The 18407-nt window shown below is 33.9% G+C and overlaps 1 protein-coding gene across 1 annotated transcript in view; it reads right to left on the bottom strand.

Moving 5' to 3' along the window:
• LOC132706417 (H2.0-like homeobox protein) overlaps window positions 1-18407 on the bottom strand; it is a 62163-nt gene that overhangs the window by 2791 nt on the left and 40965 nt on the right. The window lies entirely within an intron of this gene.

Genomic DNA, 18407 nt, shown 5'->3' with positions numbered 1-18407 from the left:
AAAAAGAGTTGAAAAATGTATTAGCATAGTCGAAAGAGATGAGATTGAGAAATTGTCGTTTGTACAATGAAAATAATTGTTTTAATTATTTTCTTAAATTTAATCAAAAACTATTGTTTTCTTAAAATAAAATCATTATTCCATGGTATTAGTGTTATTTATTTTACTGCAGAATTTAAATTACATAATTAAATTGACCAAAATAATTTATCAAATAAATTTTTTTTATTAATTTTGTGTATTGAAATAATGAAAAAACTAAATATGCGAGTTTCATAATGGAATTTGGTATATGGAGTTAGATTAATATAGAATATTCTGTATCTTATCAAATAAAAAAAATAACTTTTAATAATTTATATTATTTATATATATTTATATAAATAATATTGTCCAAAATAATGAAAAAACTACAAATGCGAATTTTGTCATGAAATTTGGTATGTGGGGTTAGAATAATATAGAATTTGGAATTTAGACCGTTAGTTTTTGGGTACATTTTCGCAAAACAACACGAATACATTCACTGACATGACCGTCAGAATTGACAAACGTTAAAATTCAAAGCGTGGGAAATATCTCCGAAAACATCCGATTGCTTCCAAATCCGTGCGGTAAAATCCCGGAAATGTCCGAAGTGGCTCGGATTCATGGGAAACGAAACTGACGTGGTAAAGTGACGCTTCCCGCACGATAAATTGATGAGTAATTAGGTATCTTACAGACGGGAGTAGAAAAAAGAGTATTTATTAATTTTGTTAGTAACTGATTTAATATAACTTTCCCAAGATAAGTTAGAATCTATGTCTATGCCCACGAATTTTACTACTGTACTCTGCCGAATAGAACCCCTTTTCGAGGGTTTCAAAATACTCCAGTCCGATTATCTATAAACGAAAAGAAGCGACTCAATTTCAAAGCAAGTTTTTTTTACTGCTATTGGCTACGACTACCGGGGTTATTCGGTCAAAACGCTAGGTAATTCTCATCACTTCCGTTCACAATCAGATGCGAAACTCAACTTAAAATAGGGCGTTTCATAAATTTTATTCGTCGCGCTTTTTTGAGCCACCATGTATATCTTTGAGGCTTTCTTAAAGGACAGAATTATATCATATTTTGATAGCAATAAAGTTTTTGTAGAGAGTCAGTTTGCATACCGTTCGAGGCAAATGAATATTGAAAGCAATTGTCGTAATGTTGGAAAAGGTTTTTTTACAATACTACACCTATAACAAGCAGAGTGTAGTCGAGGCTTGAGGTCGATTTCGTCGTCTTTTTATACTAAATGTATACAGATGCTGAAAATATTCAAAAGGTGTCCCAAATAAAACAGTGAGCTTTGCAGTAAAAAATACACCCACTTACCAGTTGAAACGTAAAATAGATATATTTAGAAATACAAAACAAATTGTTGGTAAAATAATTACAATTACAATTGCAGTGGACGCTAAATGAAACTCAGAGAATAAAAATTTTAATTTTTATTGAATCTGGAGACAAAACGAAAACTTAAAAGTCCATAATGTAATATCTGGAGATCTGACAGGCCATTCTATTGATCCCCATTCCGCGAATCTACTGTTTTATTATATTAAATAAAACATTTAATCTTGTGTTGTCATTAGTTTCTATAAATTTTCTTTCTTTTTTCTCTGGATGTTTTCCGTTACACAAACTACAAACTTCTTCATGCGTTCTCGTTTTGTCTCCACATCCACTAAAAATAAAATATTTTAAGCGTAATATGTAACGAAATATCAGCAAGACATTTTGTTTTTTTATTTACTTAGGCTGAATCGGTAAAAAAATCGACCATGTTTAACACTCGCAACACCGCCTCATGGTCTATAAACACTCTAATCATCTGTTAAGAAACTGTTGATTAACGCTTATTGGTAGTTTACTTAATTGATATATCCACCGTGACATTCTAATAAAGAGCTTAAAAGCCAACGGTTACTTTTGTCGAGCTTGTAACAAGGTTATACGGCCTTGTTTTTTTAGTGCTATCTGTTTGCTCTTGTTTGTTTGCGAAAAAGTTAAGAAATAAATTTTATAAAAAGTAACCTTTTTCCATACAAGCAAATTATCAAAAACATATTGGCCCAAAACAGAACAGTCATTTGCCTTAAGTCAATGTTGCTCTTTTACTGGTAGGCGAAAATTTAAAATACAAAAATTGAAAGTTATAGCTTGGTCCTGAGTTAGGAAGCGAATGAAATCCAAATTTTTGTCAGAAATTTTCTGTTAGGTAAAGCATGTTCTTTTTTTCATTTTAGTCTAAAAATGAGTCAACAAAAAGGAAGCAAACTTCTTCCAAGTAATCTGGCCTTTATCATTGTGGATTGCATGCAAGATATCTAAGTCATAATTACTTCATTTTAAAAAATCACAATTTTGTTTTTCCTTCTTTTTAAAGCCACCAACACAACTCAACATCCCTTTTCAAGCTAATAATCGAACTTAGATAGTGGTTTATAAGTTGGTGAATAAGAACATATCTGCTTAGCTACTTAAAAACTGATTATTTACATTGGTCGATACGGGCATAAATATCAATGGTCATTTTTTATCACAATCGCAACCTTTTACTTGCCTGTAAGTTGAAGTCACAATTAAATAAAAGAAGAAGAATTACTAGGCGAGTCCTCTGTCCGTCCCGTTTGCCTCCGTCTTTATTAAGCGATAAAGCCCCCCTCCACCGCATTAAACAATCAACTCGCTCCCAATCGCTCTAAACTACTATTAAATTAGATTTTAATCGCGGGGTGCTCGATATAAACGAGTATTTAAGGGCGCGGGGCGCAGGGGGCGGCTCGACGCCTTCTCTGTCTCGCGTCGCGGAGGGTGGAAACCCAAGAACACGTAAGAAAGCGGGTCGACCAATAAGAACGTCGCGCCCCACCACGCAAAGGACGAACAAATGCCGGTCGCGGAAAGGCTGCCAAGCAACCCCCTTCGTGCCGAACTCACACGACGGGAGGCCGACGGAAAAAAAAGGGATGGGGGGAGAGCAAAAAAGCGACGACGCGACGCGACGCTGGGTGATAATTTCCGTGTGCGGATTTTCGTTTTTTATTAACTTGGTGTAAATTGGGGAGGGAATTTTCAGGGTATAAAATAGGTGGACTATAGGGTGGCTTCAAAAATTACCGGGTGTAAAATTACTAAAAGACGTTGCTCAGTGATTCAAAATTAAGTTTTAGGATGATATAAATGTCATCAGTGGTTTATTCTATTTTTTCCAATGTAAAAAACTGTTTCCTAGGTATTTTCTTATGATAAGTCCCTACAAATGTGTTAGCCCTATTCCCTGGCGCTGTGGCCCTCGACGTTTTGGGAAAACGGAATTAGGAATCATTTACAAAATTTGACACTTTCCTAAATGTAGCACCCTGTATATACCAGCGATGCATTGTTGAACGAAACACAGGAAACTATATGTAAATTTTTAGGTGCCTAAAAATTGGCGGAATGATGAACTCATGTGCCGAGTTTGCATAAATTTTAATATCCAATAATTTTTATATCCAATCTTCAGTTATTGAAATAAATATCAGGGGAAAATTACGAAATTTTTATAGTTTTGGTTAGTTTGGCAATAATTCGAACACAGTAAAATGCATTTTATTTAATTGACAACACCGTGTCTTTATCAAAAATCAAATGTGACACGGTGTTGTCGAAGCAATTGTCATGTCAAAATAAATAATTTCGTGAAAATCTGAACTTTTAGTAAAAGCCACTTCAGTTCAATAAATATCCGTTATTTAATTGAAGAAAAAGTAACCAAAATTAAGTGGTATTATGCAGCAAACAGTCGTAAAGCAGTGTGTGAAAGAAATGCTTTCGGTTTATCGCCCTGCTAAAACTATACATTCGATTTCAACAGTTAAAAGTATTATTACCCAATTCGAGTCCAAAGGCATAAATAATTGCAAATGTTAACCTGAAAATTTCGATAACGGAGCAGAAGAAACGCACAATAGAGATTTGAATATTTTGCTGCATGTGGAGGAAAACAAAATATTATAAGGATGCTTGGACAAGCTGTAAATAGACATCAAACCACAGTGTTGCGCACATTGAAAAAACACAAATATTTTTCCTATAAGTATGAAAAGCAGAGCTCCAATATGGCGATAAAGAAAGATTAGCATTTTGTTTTGAGATCCTGGAAAAAGTAAATAATGAGAGGGATTTTTTGAAAAACATTTGTTTTACTGATGAATTCACGCTCGATAGCCAAGACAACGAATATCTCTTTGTTCACATTTGAAGCCAATACACTCAAAAAATAAATGTTATGGTGAGAATTTGCGGACACCATAAAATTAGGCCATTTATTATTTATGGACTATAATCACGGTAGAAACTTATTTGGACTTATTACAAAGTCAAATTGAACCTGCACTAGAAGAAGTTGTTTGCGAAGAATAGAACTGATACCAAATAGATGGATGGTGGTCCCGCCCATAATTCCCGTATGGTTAGGGAGTATTTAGGAAATACTTTAACTGGAATATTATTGACAAGCTGGCGAATCCGTTGACCACCCAGGCCACCTGGCCTCTTGCCGATTAACTTCGGTCACTTGAAAAGTGTTATCTATAAAAATGTAAAATTTGAAAATCTTAACCAGTTACAAAACGCTTTTTCCTTAGAATGTGATAGGATTTTACAATATCAACTAAGTAAACTTAGAAATGATAGCTTAGGATATTGTTTAACTGTTAATGAGGAATTATTGGAAGATTAACTATAGTTTCCTCTATACCTGTAATCTTTAATGCTAATAAGCCCATTTTTTCTTGAAATTCACCTGTGATGCTATTTTTTTTTTCTTAAAAGCAATTGCCTACTATCTTTTCCTACTTGCCAAGTTTTAAACCCTAATCTGTGTGCTATATGTAATACGCACTCGAAAAAGCGAATATAAGCATGTAGAGATGATAAACCAAAGTTAAGAGCAGCACACAAAACAAGAAATATCCGGCAACGTTGGACAAAGCGGTAATTCTACACTGTAATACTAGATGAAGGAATCAAAGAAGCAAGAGAGGAAGCTACGTCTTGCGAGATATTGGAAAGTAAGAAAGATATAGATGCTTTTTACAAAAACTTCTGGATTCCACCTGCGTCGGTTTTTGCTTAGTTGAAATTGCTGACGTTTCGCCAATCATCCTGTTGGCTTCTTCAGAGCTTGACTGAAACGGGCTCGTATTTTACTCTGTACCTGCTTCTATATTGCTTGAGGGGGGGGGGAGCGCTAATGAGTGGTATAAACACGATCTTGGATGACTGATTCCCAAATTGGTGACAGGTAGAGACCTGAGTCGCGATTAAGATTGTTAGGTTGTTTATAGATTTCTATAGACTCTTGGATTTTTCGTTGGTAGAAGAACTGATTACATGCAAGAATTTTAGTTTTATCAAATAAAATTTTATGCCCGGTTTCATGAGTGTGTTCGGCAACAGCTGATGAGTTTATTTGTCTTAGTCGTAAGGCTCTTTCGTGTTCTTTGAGCCTAATTGATATTTGATAGGTAATAGAATTATGCTACGCAGATGATGTGGTACTAACAACTTTCCAACAAAGTCGTTATACCAACGGATCAAAAGCATGGACATTAACAAGAAGACACGAAGAATAGGCAATAAGGTCGTGAGGGATGGAATTAGAAACATGACCATTAACACTTAAAAACAAAACCTATCTTAGACGGAATAGATGGTACGGACATATGAAACATATGACTGACACCAAAATAGTGAAACAGGTTTTTGAAACTAAAAACGGAAATAAGAGAAAGATTGAGGAAGTAAGGGATGCGCAACAAAAAGGAACCTAAAGTGGCCACCTTGAAACCTGAAGTAGAACACCAGATTAAGTCTTTACAACGTCAGAGGTAGATAAATTTTCCGGATTTGGTAAGTAAGTTGACATTCACTTCAAATTTTACTTGAGGTTAAAAAATATCTACTACGAGTTTTTCCTTTACATTTAAAAACTAGAATGACTAAGGATTGTTTTAAGCAATCGGGAAAAAATTCTTGAACAAAGCAGTAACTCCTGCAGAGATTTAAGAGCCTAAGCTGTAGTGATTACCTCATCCTTACTAGTTGGATTCACAAAAAAAGATATAACGTTCGGAGTGCTGCTTTTATTTATCGAAATTTATCCTATCATCGGTTTCAACTACATTTGAATAATAACACAGGTCACCGAAGATTTTGAAGGTATGAAAGTGGAGTGATGACAATTTTTTTTGATTCTATTACGCAACATTTTTGTTTCAAAAAGAGAAACATTACATAACATTCTAAAACTGGAAATTGCTACCGCACTAGCATAAATTGACAGAATATTAGTGGCCAGTCTTGAAGAACGCCCGTTTATCGTGTAATTGTGTTTGGCAGTCGTTTCGTGAGGTTAAAAATATTCCAGATAAGGTTTGCTCTGTGTGTGGTTAAGGAATTACCAAATTACCAAAAAATACACCCCTGGTTAAGAAACAATACTACGCGTATTTGTGTGTAAGGTACGTGAAGAAGGTATCAGACAATAGAATAATGGAACCAGAAGACCTTTTGGAATACTTATGATATGGAGAGAGGCAGCAAATCACCATGATGACTGCCATTTTTGTATGTGTGAATGTTGGTGGATATCATATTACAAATTTGAAAAACATTGTTTATCCGAATCACCAGCCTGCAATTCAGCTAGTGCCAAATGGCTTAGAAGTTCCAATACCTGAGAATCCAGTCAATTTAGAAGAAGATATTGCCTGTTTTTCTGAATCTGAAATACAAGAAGATACCCTTATTGATGTTGATGATATTTTGTAGTGTTTCTCAGTAACCACAGTTATTTTCCCAATCAGAACTTAATGACTTACTGAGAGAGACTTAGGTTTACCTAAGGATCTTTTCGAAATTTTAGCAGCTAGCTTCGAAATAAAATAATATTGGCACATGCGCGAGACAGAATTTATTTTGATTTGATTTGATTTTCGTAATCTAATAAAAAAAACTTGGTATAGACTGCAATTCTGAGAAATAGAGGTTTTTTTATTGATTCATCTAAGAGCAGCCCTACAAAGCTGTTCTTTTGCAGAATCTGGAACTACTTTGTAAGAAAATCAAATACGACGCCTATATTCGATGACTTGTGATGACTTAAAAATTGTGGGGCTTCAACTAGGTCAGCCGTCAGGATATACGAAGTACCCCTATTTTTTGTACCACTTGTACCACTGTTAGGACTGATGAAGCAGTATGTTAAAGCTTTAAGTAAAGATGGAGTATGTTTTAGACACCGAAGGTAGGTTCTCAAATAAGGCGATTAATGGAAGATCAAGCTTTTTGAATAATAATAATAATAATAATAATAATAATAATAATAATAATAATACTAAATGGCCTTTATTCGGTTTCGAAGGAGATATCTTACAAAATATATAACCCCCTAAAATGAGCATATGACACTATTTATAATATAAAATAAAGCATACAAATTAACATAGACATTCATTCAAAATGGCAGAGTTAAATTGTGAAAAAAACATTTTTAATAATTTTAAGACTGCTAGAGTGAAGTCAAAAAAGTAATACATATATGCAATTTGATAGTTTTATGATCGGTTTCTATTATGATAAATGTATTGTTTAAGATTTTGTTTGAATGAAGTTAGTGACGTGATTGATCTCAGGGAGTTTATTGTAAGCCTTGATAGCATTATACGTGAAACTGCGCTGGAATTGTGCTGAAGTATGTTTGGGAACGATAAGAGCGAGAATCCTCTAGGCTAGTAGTAGATATGTGATCAGATTTACGAATGTTGTATGAGAATCTGAGACAGGCATTCTGAAGACGCTAAAGACTCCTTGTCCTTTTGAAGTAGGGCAGGCCAGTAAACTCCCATACAGTATGAAATTGAGGAGAGAATTAAGGAATCGGTAAGTTTTAACTTATTGCTGTGTCCAGAACATCTTTATTACGGTAGAGAATCCGAAGCTTGTAAAACAATTTCTGGATCAATGCAGCTACGTGACCTTCAAAATGCAGATTATTATCCAAATGCAAACCCAGATTTTGGTAGCGTCTAGACTAATTATTTTTCCTTTATCTTTACCAAAAATTATAAGTTGAGTCTTAGTTTCGTTAAATAATAGACCATACTTAGTAGAAATATCGCTGAGAGCACTGGGTATTATTAACAGCGGTATTAATTTGGGAGTAATTAAAAGAGAGATATACTGGAGTGTCGTCTGTGTACTGATGGGAGGAACAATGCTTAATAAATTTACAGAAGTCGGAGGTATAAACGGAAAACAGCATCGGACCTAAAATACTACCCTGTGCGACGCCCTTGCGAATATTTACATAATTGGAATAGCTGATATTGAAGAATACTCTTTGACACCGAGCGTATTTCCAGGGTTTAGGGAATTTGTTAGTAGACAAACAGTTATTAATAATATACGTAATGCGTAACAATATGATCAAATCTGAAAAGGTTTCATTTACTGACGTTATAAAAGATTTTTTCTAATAAACAATAAATATCCAAAGTACATCATTGGTTAACTATTTGGATCTTTCAGGATTCTCTATTAATTATATCCCAGATTTTTTCCTTTTTGAAAATTAAGCAATACAATTTTTGGATACTGTTTGAGAACGACGTCGCCACTACATAATGCCAGAAGTACTCTTTTTTGCTTGCAAGATGTTCTTAATCTTTTGGTTGCCAAGTGCACGACAAACGGGCTTCAGTTTTCAGCGAATTCTTTGGTACGTGACGTCACATTCAACGTTAAAGAAAGAAAGATATCACGGATCGGCAGCGTGGCATACGATATATAGACGAAACGGGGGTAGGGTGAGACCGAGAAACAAATGGCTCGGCGGGGGGAGGGAGCGAAATAACTACCCCTCGTTAGGATCTATCAAAAACATGTGTTGCACATCTAACGCAGTGGATAATAATAGACGAGATGGGGAACGGCGAGAGTCGAAGAAATGCGGCGGGCATATTTCCGAATGATGTGGCGGCGGCGCGGAATCGATCATGGGTCGGGGGGTGGCGGTTAGATATTCGGGGGCCCATTTGACATTTGCTGGGTGTTTTTTGATTTGTTATAATATGTAATATACAAGAAAAAAGGAAAAACAATGACATTAAATATATACAATACATTTTTATTTGAAATGTCTAAATCTAATTCTGTTTCACTATCAGAATCCTCATTGAGATTAATTATAATAAGAGTTATGTTGTTTTGTATAAAAGTGTAAGAGTATTTATTGTTTATAATGTGCTGTACTGAATTTTTTCAGCTCTCAATTGGTATGTTATTGATTACATATTTTATGGAGTTATCCATGACAATAACGCTGTTATTGGGAATTTTTTTTAAAAGATTGTTTCGAAACCAATTTTCAAAAAGGTCGGCACTTTTATCCTCATGATAATCCACGCTAGAATCCTAAGCAGCAGCAGTTTGGGACAAATTCGTCTTCTGACCTACCGTCTATTATGGTGATGAGTATTCCTTTATTTCCTTCCTTTTATTGTTGTTTGTTGACATTGTCATATTCTTGTAAAATAATTGTTTCGAAACGCACAGTAAAATGATTATTCAACACTGCCATAAATGGTCAACACTCAAGAAATATATCAAAAAGAAAGAAATATACCTGGCCCACCCCTGCCTTGTCACTCAAGTAAGAATACTTTTTTTTTAATGCCTTCAATACTTTGACCAGAAATATAGTGCTTTTACAACCGACACCGTGATTAACTTTGCCTACTTTTTATTACTCCAAAACGGCAGCCCATTATACAACACCCTGCCGAGTAGACTCTTACCCGTAACCAGTCTAGGTCCGTCCTAGGAATTTATATTCTTACACTAACAAGCGGAATATAAGTATGTTTTCAATCTTTTCAGCAGAGCAATTATTGAAACATGTACATAAAAAAATTAGTACAAAGTAACAAATTATTACGTTCTATTTCATTACATTTCCACATACTATCATTATTAATATATAAAATATGATAATAATAATAATAAAGTATCAGTCACTTAAAAAATCGTCACTATCGCTGCTGTAGTCAAGTTTATTAATTTTTTGGAAATGAAAATCCATTTTCTTCATTGGCGCAACTAATTTTTAAGTCTGTCGGTACTTTTTATGCAGTTTTTCTTATACGTCTAATTAGATCTGCGTGTTGCATTTTAAAAACTCGCGAACCTGCATCTTTTCTTACTTTCCTCTGGACTATCCCATTCGCAACAATTTTTCTTATAGTTGACTTAGGAACTTTGGTCATGTCACATATTTTTATTGCTCCTACTTCCCCTTCCCAATTTCTTATAGAATTCAAAACAACTTGTTTAGCATCCGTTTTTTTATTTGCTGAGGTAGTTCGTCTTCTAAATTGTCATTAGGTTCGACTATTATCTCCACTTCATCTTCAAATTCTGCGTTGTTTTCTATGTCTTCCTCTAACAAACATCTGCTTCATTCCACGGTCTCCACATTTTAAAGTGTTATAAAACGGGAACCTTCAAAAAATGTTTAATTGTAAGATTCTAAAAAAATATTTATCTGTATTTTTGTGATGTACCTTTATCTACGGCAAATATAATCTATAGTCTTAAAACAGAAACGAAGAACGATGTAGAAGACACAAAAATACCAGAAGAAGAATGTTGTTAATCGACAGGCACCCAAGACAAAAATGATTTTTTTCGAACTTACCTGTAAGATAAATAGAGTGCAGGTACTTACCCTTACCCTTTGAACTATCCAGTGAAAACAGCCACGCAGGGTCAAAGCTCGAGAATCAGGTACATAAATACATACTGGAAGGATCACAGTCAAATAACTTCGTAATATATAGGAGCATATTGTAATTTAGACTAAGCTCTTGAGAACGATACACCTGATTTTTAAAATAAATACTTCTACTTATTCCAAAATACCCCGCAGCATCGATGCCTAATCAATTTTTCAAATAAAAATTTCGAGTTTCTACAAATATTCGTTACGGTCCATCACAGGAAAGACCTACTTAATGCAGAATAAACATCTGTTGGGATGGGTTTTAACCACGGTCCTGCGAAGGTCTGCGGTTAAGGTACTGTAAAATACTAACCAAAACTTCACTATATTTTTGGTCCTAATATAATAATATCGTTAAAGTTTCAGACTATATATTTAATACAAAATGTCGCGAGATCAACGGCCTGCGGAGATAAGCGTAGTCCCGGTCTCCCGGGTGTAGCGATAAAGCCGCTCAAGATATATTACTTTGTGTTTAGTGTATATACAAATCACAAACACACTTGTAAATTGCCGTAAAATCGGCGGGGGCGGGGTGGTCGAAGGGCGCCCCCTTGCTCGATTATATCGTCGCCGAATAAAAGAAACGTCAACGCCAGAAGTCGCCGATTTCGGTCAAATAAATTATATTATCGGGAAAAGAGGGCCTAGCGTCTCTATATACGAAAGAGCGACGCCGGTTCTTATTTAAAAGGGATCCGCGCCGTTTTACCCATTAATCTTCGCTCGCTGACGTATCGGCGCGGAATACCGAACCAAATGCACGGAGTGTTTTTTATTTTTAACTTTTTTTGATGTCGCGATACATATTTACCGTGCTGCGGAAAAAAAATATTTGTTCTAATAAGAGCCCTAACAAGTAAATTTTCGGACGACGTAAAAAATGATAAAAAAGACATCTATTTAAAAATTTTGTTTTTTGCTTTGTCGATTGACTGACTAATCAATTTACGCACATTACAATAGCACAGATAGTGCTATCGTAATGAATTATTTTTTATTTCGCATGCATTACATAGCAAAATAACGGAAACATACCAAATTTGCTGACAAATAAATATTCGGACGCGAATGTTTATTGACCAAGAGAAATCAATGCTACCCATGCATTGATGGTAAAATGTAGTGTGCTTAGATAAATGAGATGTCAGTTCGGGTTGTATCTTTCAAGTTTGTATAATAGTTGATAAGAAAATGACGCGTGGTGTTGCAACAAACAAAAAAGTGCGAGAAATTATCATATCTCAGTACTGCAGAGGTAAATCAATGCACAAAATTTCAAATGACTTGAGTATTGCAAAATCAACAGTCGGGGATATTATAAAAAAGTAGGAGAGACAACTAGTGTTGGCGTTCGTGGTAAAAGTTCAGGCCGACCCCGTAAAATCACTGAAAGAGATCGTCGTATTCTGGTCAAGATTTGTAAAAATAGCAGACGAAGCGTCTTACGACAAATTCAAGCCCAATGGAATCACGAGGCAAACTTAAATGTTGCCAGGGAATGTTGTATACAATGGATGCATAAGTCTGGTTTGAGTTTTTATAAGGTAAGTTTACAATTTTTCAATATAAAAATTATTAATATTCTATGATCTACTTTTGTTAAAGGCAAAGGAAAAACTATTATTAACGTCTATTCAGAAGAAAAAACGTTTGGATTGGGCAAAATCTAAAATATCCTGGACAACGGAAACGTGGAGTAGTAACGTTATCTTCAGCGACGAATCAAAATTTGATGCGTGTGTAGGCGATTTTCGAAAAACGGTGATTCGTACAAAATCAGAGAAGCCTTTCACAAAGATTGTCTAAAGCGCACGGTAAAATTTCATTTCATTGATGGTACTGTAAATGCAGAAAAATACCAATAAATTTTACCAAGAAGTTTGATTCCATCAATAGAACGAACTTTTGGAAATGAAAATTTTATATTTCAACAACACGGTGCGTCCTGCCATACTGCGAAAACAACAAAAAAGTGGTTTGGGGACCATAATATGAAAGTTTTATCGTGACCATCAAGTAGCCCCGACTTGAATGTTATTGAAACTTTATGGCATCGGATGAAAACGACTTTGCGTAACAATCCTCAGCGTACAGTTCCTGCATTAAAGGCAAAAATCACCGAAATTTGGAACACTTTCATATTGCAAGATTTTGGTAGATTCCATGACGAAACGCATAAAAGCTGTTATTGTCGCGAAAGGTGATGTTACCTCTTATTAATGTTCGATTTAAAATAAAAGATTTAAATGCGTCCGAATATTTATTTGTCAGCAAAGTCGGTATGTTTTTGATATTTTGATATGTAATTTATGTGAAATAAAAATAAATTCATTACGATAGCACTTTTTGGTATAAAAATAAGTGCGTGATTTGATTTTTCAATCGAAAAGGCAAAAAAAATCAATTTAAAATAAGTATAAATATGTTTTCTTATTATTCATAAAAAAACCAGGATTTACGAAACTCATGCACGAGGTTTGCTTACAATATACCCTTTAGACACCTAGACACCAAATCCTAATAAGTTATTAAATATATATGGTAGAAAATATCACATGCTTTATTTCCTTTATTTGACCATTATCATAACACCAGATATATAACTGATTGTAGCATAAAACTACATATTTTAGTTTTGGGAATGCTTTACCTAACCATATCAATTTACAAAAAAATAGAACTTACTATGCTGCTAGGCTTTTTTGTATCTCTAGCGGTCACTATCGAGGGTCTGTCTCTTTATTTACTGTCTGTCTAACGAACGAGGTTATATTTAGTCATATCTTCATATGATTCATATTCATATAGTTTTCTTATACTTATAATATATAATTTATGACTTAGTGCGTGCTTGTACACCCCAGGTATGTTTAGTTCGTGTGTAATCCTTTTTTTATAATCGCTGTGAAGTCACTTTTGACAACCAAGTGTAATGCATTTTTACTATCGTTTATAAATAGTCGGGCAAATAAAACGGTTTGATTTGATTTGATAATGGCCCTAAAAATATTTATTTGAAATGTTGGAGAAATTTATTTCAATTATTTATATCTACTTAAATGTTTGATTCAAATAAAAATGTTTAAGTATTATTTAAGTAAAATACACGTTTATTGGTTTTAAAGAATTGTTTGTTTCTCAAGAATATTTATTGATTCAATTCGTTAATGTATTAATGTTAAATTGTAGTAAATTATCTGCTGTTATTTGGACGAAACACGCTTAGTTTACTTTCGATTTTTCTTTTTTGTACGGAGGATTTCATGATTTAATATAGATTACTGAGTTGGTTGCCCATATATCTCAACCCGCTTTCACGTTATTTGCATTCACATCACAACATCCAACGAGGCTGGAGGTTAAAACAATCATTAATAGGGAGATAAAACTAACAAAAGGCAAAATAGAAAAAGATAGTTACAAATTTTAACATTCAAATTGTTTTTTAAAACGTCAAAGAGATTGTTTATAGCAAACTATGTCATTCTCTCATTCCCTCATATCATGATGATGCTGGGGGCGTGTTTGTTTTACAACTTATCAGAGGTGGTGCCTTCATGGTAATCCAGAGAAGAATCTTTAATATTTTTGGAATCCAAACATCTTTAGAGCCAGCATGCAAAAAATTACATCTTTTTGAGGACGCGTTTGTTTTACACTTATCAGTTGAGTCAACCCAAACCCTTTTCCGGGGTATCATAAGTGTCGAACCAGGTTTCATCCAAGTAAATAATTGGCCTTTGTTGTTCTCTGTAAATCATAATTTTTTCTAGATATTCCAGTCGCCATTTCCGAATTCTAAAAGATTCCATTAAAACTAGCCTTTTGTCAATTTTTTAAAATATAAAACCCATGTGTTGAATACACTTCCATAAGGTAGTTCTGCCACATTTAACACCGGTTTTATCTTTTTCAATCCTCCTAATTAAGATAGCTAATGTAGGCACGCTTTGTTCCTCGTATAGCTGGTAAATTTTACGCCGTATTATATCTTGATCACTTTGATCTACACTCGAGAAAATGTCAGCATCGCTTCTTTTTTTCATCGATAATGAAATGGGATTATTCACAATTTTCCATACAGTTGATGTTGGTCTTTTCGTCAATGTGGCTGTTTCTTCTAAAGATGCTTGCTTGCTACATTGCACGTTCAATGAGAGTCAAATAAACATTGTTTATAACTTCCTTAGTCTCAATAGAATAGTGTTTTCTACATTTGGGCGGGGGCATCTCCTGAGATACACTAGCCTCACACAATATTTGCATAATTCGCACACGATTCAACACACGCTGTGTTACACACGAAATAAGAATGATTACTAATAAACTTAAACTAAGTCGTATACCAAACCAAAGAATATTAAACACAGGTAGGTATAAAATAATCTTGTTGATTTGTATGTTAATGCCCACCCTTGAATAATCCCATTCAAAAGCAATTGGTCATTTTCTTCTATCTATGAACAGACCATAATTGTTTTATCAGTTTTTAAAAGTCACAAGGCAATGTAAGATTTTTCTTTCTTCTTTTTTTCCTCGCTGGAATGGGATTATTCACAATTTTCCATACAGTCGATGTTTCGTCAATGTGGCCGTTTTTTGTTTATAACTTCCTTGGTCTCAATAGAATAGTGTTTTCTACATTTGGGCGGGAGCATCTCCTGAGATAGACTCGCACATATTTTGCATAATTCGCACACGATTCAACACAAGCTGTATAACTGTGTGCTGTGTAACTTAACGTAAGTAGTATACTAAACTGAAGAATCTTAAACACAGGTAAGTATAAAATTATTTTCTATTACGGACCACAATTCTACCTGAACTTAAAATCCCATTCAAAAGCAATTGGTCACTTTCTTATATCTATGAACAGACCATAACTAGAAATTGTGATGTAAATGAATCCGGTAACAATAATAACTATACATTAAATACATCCTATTTATACAGGCTATCCAAATAGTGTGTCAAAGTAATATTCATTATTTGTTTTAGAAAAAAAAATTAAATACAAAAATGTAGATAAGACCAAAAAAAAAAACAATTGAAAATTATTTTCAAATATATGGCAGAATTATTAAATTAATGGAAAGAAAGGAACCATTTTTTCACAAAATTAAAAAATTACTTATCCAGACATATAAATATTCGGGGTTTTGTTCGTAAACATGTGTACACCTCAAAAAAAAGTTTAGGTATAGAGAATAAATCGGAAAACACTCACAACAACCCTACATTCGGCGATTGAGTGTAAAAAGGAGTATCTATTAATGCCATAATATGTGTTGTATTAAAAAATATATAAGTTTGATTTCAACATATTTACGAGTCACCCCGTATATTTGAAAATAATTTTAGTCAAAATGTGTCAAATAGGATATAGGTGAATGTTTTTCACGGTGACATGATATTTTTTTCTCTCGCCAATCTTCCGCGTTTTTCTTCAAAGACCTCTTCATTTATTTATAGGTTTATAGATTTTTTTGTGTTATACCCAGCGTATATATTGTATGAGCCTAGTGGCGTATCAATTTTACCAAGGCAATATATTAACACATCGCTTCGCTCGTGTCAAATAAACTCGTGAGTCAAATGGCGTTTACCGCACTTGTTGCACAATATACTATTGCAATACATCATGGCACAGTGATGAACATTATCACACTATTCAAAAATAATAGAAATATCCGGGCAAAAAAGGGAACCGGTCTTCGTTCTAAGATCACAGAAAGAGACAAACGGACTCTTCGCTCAATTATCAAACAAGATCGCAGAAGCTGCATCGAAAGAGATAGCTGTAAAATGGTCACATGACATGCAATTGGTAAACGAGTTTCAAAAAACACTTGTTTAAGAAGTTTGAAAAATATGGGATATGGGTTCTACAAAGTAAGTTAAACAACAATGAAAAGTCGAACGCATCACAAGAATATCACATTTTTATTTTATTCGAAGTAAAAGTCACATCTTTCTGAAAAACAAAAAAGTAAATGGAGTTTTATTGGCTAATGGGGTATAAGACTCAGTTATTTCGAGCGATGAATCTACGTTTGAAGTTTGTGTGGGTGATTCACGCAGTCAAATCATCCGAATTCCAGGGGAAGAATATCGCGCGAATATCAAAAAATGCTAAATTTCCTGAATCTGTTTTTAATTTATGGCAAGGAGGATTCTGTTTCAACAGGATGGCGTAACACCTGTTTTAAAATTGAAAAAAGCACTCCCAACTTCTCCATTCCGCACTATTTCCTAACAAAGGCAAAAACCTCAGAAAATTTGGTGTAACTTTCAACCCGAATACTGCAAAACATCCACTATGCAGACGAGAATCGATGCCGTTCCAATTAATATGTCCCAGACATTATTAAATATATTTCTTTTTACTTCTTTTACTGTAATTAAAATAACCTGCAAATATAAATGATTATTTGTTAATAGTATACCGAGTGTTTCAAATTCGAATCTCACCATTAGGATCTTGGTAACGGTAAGAGATACAGGGTGACTTCGCATCGGTGAGTTTAATAAAGTTCCGTTTTGAAATTGACATCATCTTTGTTACTTTTTACTTTTGTTGTTACGCAAATATGGCAGAAACTCTGAAACTTTCGGTTTTTGTTTTTATTTTTTTATGTCTTTATTGTTTACAAAAATCTCAAAATACATTCTCATTCGAACTTTTTAGATTTCATCTTATGGCCGGGTCAAAAATCTCTTGCGATACGTCGCAACCATCATCAATTTTATGTTTTTGTTTTATGGTCGCCATCTTGGATTTTTGCAGTGTTTTTATTGATGTATCACAATTTGTATTTGTGTTCCCTGAAATTCGAAACATTGAACAAAACCTATCTATTCTATCATAGCAAACTATGAATTTTCAAATCGATGACTGTGTCCTTAAAATTAGACCTTAGAGTTTGCTTCGTTTGAAAAACTAAGATAAAATTATAAACGTATAATTAATAGGAAACTTCAGGATATTTTTAAAAAACTAACAATAATAATTGTTATACGTAAAAAAATTACAAAAGATGCTCAAAATATTGTCTGTGATTCTACAGATCTATTCGTCTCTGCATGTTATGCAATGCGCAATGTATATTGTATGTATGTATGTATATCAGCTGGATATAAGTTTTATGAGATATGACTTTTGTAGCATTTGAAATCACTTTTTTTTAGGTGTCTCCAAGCACTCGTATGAGCAGAAGCACCTACTTCAGAGTAAACTTGGCGTGTGGATTTTCCCGGGTTCATATTTACCTACAAAATGCCAACTTTCATTGAAAGGAATAAAATAATTTTAAGTTAATCTTCCCCATTAACTAAATTTTCTTTAGTTTCCTTATCCATTCTGTCTCCATATTTGTGCCTTAGTTTTTCAAATGAAGCAAATCAGCGAGAATTCTATAGAATAATTTAAATAAGGTTTGATGAGGTTGTAGTCTGTCAGGATAAATTCCGACGTCTAAACACCGTTTCTATAGATTTTATAATAAATGTTTACTATATCTCGTTTTGCTTCATTGGCAAA

The sequence above is a fragment of the Cylas formicarius genome, unplaced genomic scaffold (assembly GCF_029955315.1).
Source record: "Cylas formicarius isolate icCylForm1 unplaced genomic scaffold, icCylForm1.1 PGA_scaffold_8__14_contigs__length_24414737, whole genome shotgun sequence".
NCBI lineage: Eukaryota > Metazoa > Arthropoda > Insecta > Coleoptera > Brentidae > Cylas > Cylas formicarius.
Note: the sequence above shows the minus strand (reverse complement) of the source record. Positions and strands in the feature narration are given on the sequence as shown.